At 46.1% G+C, this 4,462-nt stretch overlaps 1 pseudogene; it reads right to left on the reverse strand.

The window, feature by feature from the left end:
* Positions 1-767: 767 nt before the first annotated feature.
* LOC136489980 (protein TRANSPARENT TESTA 9-like) lies at positions 768-3,623 on the reverse strand (annotated as a pseudogene).
* Positions 3,624-4,462: the final 839 nt, after the last annotated feature.

Consider the following 4,462-nt stretch of genomic DNA (forward strand, 5'->3'; position numbering starts at 1 on the left):
GGGGTATTATGGACATTTATACTGACCGGGCCCACAGGTAACGGTGAAAAACTAACAGACCACCGACGGAATGGCTTGGAGAGCAAAGAAATTCAGAACGATGGCACTCGTGTGCGGTCAATTTTTTTAATGGCTTGTGTGTAATTACAAACTTTTTTAATGGCGTACATGTAAAAGCCTCCCTTACCTCTTGTTTTTCTGGGGGCGAGGCGAGCCCGGAACTTGGGCGAATATTCGCTCGTGGGACGTCCTCGCCCCGGTTGCCTCTAAACCAAACGGCGCTCGTCCTGGTTCCATCCCGTCCCGTCCCTCCTCATCTTCTCATCCAAACGCTACCTAGTAGGCTGCAGTAGTTGAAGACACCAATCCACCCCCATGGTCTCAAAACTATTTTATTTGCATCAGTTAACCAATCTCTCGAATATCATGGGCGTGTTACTGTTCTCTAGTTCTCTATGTGTGGCTCGTTTGAGCCCACATGCATATGTTTATAAAATAACCACTGAACCATAAATTGAAAATAGTTAGGTGCAACGTTCATGTATATAGTATATATATAGAGCATTTCGCATGTACGAGTGATTTGACATCTCTCTAGAATATAGGCATGTCAACAAAAGATTCAGGCCCTATCTTGATGTTGTAGTATTATGGTTTACAAAATCATAAGATTTGTTGCATCCAAACATCACATAACACTCTCAAATCAAACCAGTATTTTAGAAAATCATGGTATTTTTTTAAAAAAAAACTCAAAATATTTTGCATTCAAACATAGCCTTATTTATTTTCTTTTCTTGTATATATAGTCTTGCAGTAATCAAGACTTCACTTATACATGGAATCACATCGATCAGGTAACGTTACCTAACTCAGTCTCACACACAGTGGCCCAAGAGACTGATGACGAGGGCCGGTGGCGAATTTTGTGTCTTTTTTTTTTCTGAGGTAATATAGGGTTGATCTTATTTCACATTCAAATCAATCAAAGTGATTCGAATTATCCAAAGAAAAAACACTGAAGCACAGTTGAATCCATAGTCCTGAATGAAGCAGCCCCTAGTATATGGCAATTGGCCAAGCAACCCGATCCTCTTCTGTAAGCTTTACAAATGTTCAACTCAAGTGTTCAGCATGTTAAGCTGTTGCAGTTTATAGCAATTGTTCAGCACGGTAAGCAGTTGAAGCTTATAGCTGCTGAAAGTTTCCCTTCTACAACCTCCCTTCGTGTCATCAGTCAACATCAGCGGTTCAGTGTAGCTGTGTGAATATTCCTCCATTCTGCCAGTATCGATCTCTTCTTCCCCCATTGGTTGCTTGCACCAGCAAAATGTTTCTATGTCCTTGGAGATGCATGGAGGGTATTCTAAGTATTTTATTGGGCTTCCCTCTGGGCAGTCTTCATCAGCTTTCGTAATTCTACAACTAGCAAGAATGCAATGCTTAACTATCTCATAGACTCCCTCTGCAATGGCAACAGAAGATGCCTCAATTTCTTTCTTGCAGTTCCTCCAAGCCTCTTTAATGATAGGAAGAAGCATGTCGAACCAGCATCCTCCAGATTCCTCTGAAAGCTTTGAGCTACAATCCTTGTGTGAATCCTTTAGTCGTCTTAGATGAAAAGCAGTGAATTCTTCCTCTCCATGGGGCAGCAGTTGCCGGAAAAGCCAGCCACCAACTAAGCGAACATCTGCAGAAACCTTTGATCTGCAGAAAAGGTCGACTAAAGCATCGAGCACCTGATATCTGTGAGCTTTGGAAGTCATTTGCCGTGCCTGTGGATGGTGACACTGTAGCCCATATTTATCCTGAAGCTTCCTTACATAAATATCAAAATCACTGTGAATGCTGTCATCATTTAGACCACTGCTTGATGAAAATAATTGTCCTTCAGCAAGGTCTTCATCTATTAAAGCTTGTAACAGAAGCTTCTTATGCTGCTTTCTTTGAGGGAGGATGCCAAGTGCATCCAGCATTGATTCGTCAAGTTCTTTCGTCTGCAATAATGTAGCGAATAAGCACAATGAACCCAAAGCTTGTGAATCATCTCCTTCTGTGATATAGGACAGCAAGTGTTCCCTTGGTGTGTTGCCATGGCAGCAATCACTTGGCGGTGAATGGTTGGGCAAGCATTTCCAACTAACAGAAGACAGAGAATTTGGCTCATCCTCATTTGATTGCTCGACAGCAGAGGCAGTGGTGTAATGATTCTCAGACTTGCAATCATCATGCTCAGATGTATACCCATTAGGAGGTGTCCTTCGCTTCATATCATCAGGGCAATCAGGTTGATGGAAAAGTGCAGCAGCGACAGTACTTGCCATATCCTTATTCTTCAAAATGTGCAGTATACAACAAAGCAGATACATGGATGTAGTGACACTTAGGTCCAAATCTGCGCTCTGCCTCTGCAATGACGGGAGCAATAACCGAAACACCAGAGCTTGCAAGATATTGTCAGTGATGAACCTTTCAAGATAAGGAATACCAGAAGACATAACATCACTGAAATAATACAGCGTGTCCTCAATCTGCACGATCGCATCTTCAACACAAGACACCGGCAGAGAAGAATCTGCAACTCGCGAGGAGCGTGCGACCGACTTATCCAAGTCAATGCACTGCTTCTGAAAATGCTGGACCATGTGAGAAAAATAGTCTGACAGAGGCACACGGGAAACGAATCTGTTAACAGATTCATCTCCAACGCGATAGACATTGAGTGTCAAGGTACGAATAGCAACTCGAATCATGCTATCCTGGTGAAAGGCAAACTTCAAAGCCTCCACATAGAGAGGAAAGGAAGTGACCTCATCGTCTTCCGTCTTCGCCAGCAAAGAAATTGTATCCTTGTTCAGCGTCCCACTTATCGCCCGCAGAAAGGATATGTAGTAGGATAACATCTCATCGATCCGGAAATCGAACGGGTACGTGATGAAGAAGTTGATGTGCTCACTGCTAAGGATGTAATGAACTGAATGTTCATCTCTCAGATTTTGGACCATGATGCCCATTGTCTGCAGCAACTGGAGTAACACTCTTGACAGATTAGAGATCCTTAGGATACGAGCGAATTCACCCATGATCTGTTTCTCCATAAAATACTCAAAAATTGAAGGATCATGCTGGTCCCCGTATATCATAAGCTCCGCAATTGATCTCAATGCTTCAATCACGAAATCCTGATTAGCTTCGTTGACCACATGAACCTTTTGCAGCTGATCTGTCAGATACCGGAGCTCCTCAACGGAGAAGCGGTTCCTAGTGCGCCAGAAAAGCCACATGGTGGTGGATCCGGATCAGCTCCGCCCCGAGGCGATGGCGCGGGAGTCCGCGCGGGCGCGGGCGCGAGGAGGGCGATGGCACATGCGCGGGGCGCGAGGAGGGCGATATCGGCGCGGGCGCGGTGAGCGAGCTCGGACTCGGAGCCACAGGAGACGGGGCGCGTGGCGGAGGGGCCCTTCACGAACGTGCGCAGGCCACCACGCTGCCGCCGCCGGAGGGGGAGCGCGTCGCATCCGCGGCGGCGGCGATCGCCGGCGGCCGGTGCGCGGGGATCGCGGGTCGAGGGGGCTCGTTCCCTTTTTTTTTTCCTCCTCTCCTCGCTGTTGGGTTTCGCTGTTTCGCACTTCCGCTATCCTTTTCGGTTTGCTTCGTTGGCGAATTTTCTTTTCCGCAATTGGTGGGCCCTGGGGGCAAAGCAATGAACGGTAGCCAACGAAACGAGGAACGGCCGGAATCGATTAGATAGTCGAAGTTCAGTCGGCGTCAGCGTGTCAGAGGATCTCCGATAGTTAAGGCCTTGTTTAGATCGCCTCCAAATTAAGTTTTTTCACTCTCTCCGCGTCACATCAATTTTTAGTTGCTTGCATGGAACATTAAATGTAGGTAAAAAAAATAACTAATTGCACAGTTTAGTTGGAAATCACGAGATGAATCTTTTGAGCTTAGTTGGTCCACGATTGGACAATATTTACCAAATAAGATGAAAACGCTACTATTCATCGGGTTGCAATTTTTCGCAATGCCTAAAAAAGCAATTGGTGAGTCAATAAAATTTTCAATTCACGAAAACAAATTAGAAGCATATTTATTAGATTTCTTCAATCTTTTTAAAATCTCAGATCTTAAAAGCTACTCTTTTCATTTGAACTAAGTCAACCTACCCAAGTTTACAGAGAAAACAATTTGATAATGATACGGCCTGATTGTCCGAACGGACGCACCGTTCCGTTCCGAAATGCCTGTGTTGTCTGAGCGCTGTTGTCGTGCTCCTCTGTATCATCGCCGCAGCCCACCCCACTCTCTGCACACCGCCGCCTCTGCCCCCACCCGTTCTCTGCGTAGTCGTGTCCGGCCCACCCTGCCCTCTGCGCGTTGTCGCCAAGCTTTGGATGGCTCGTGCGGCATCGCCTTTTGCGCGCCGCCGAGCTCCGCATCGCCGGCTAGCTCCACGCCACCG

Source organism: Miscanthus floridulus, chromosome 10 (assembly GCF_019320115.1).
Source record: "Miscanthus floridulus cultivar M001 chromosome 10, ASM1932011v1, whole genome shotgun sequence".
NCBI classification, from domain to species: Eukaryota; Viridiplantae; Streptophyta; class Magnoliopsida; order Poales; family Poaceae; genus Miscanthus; species Miscanthus floridulus.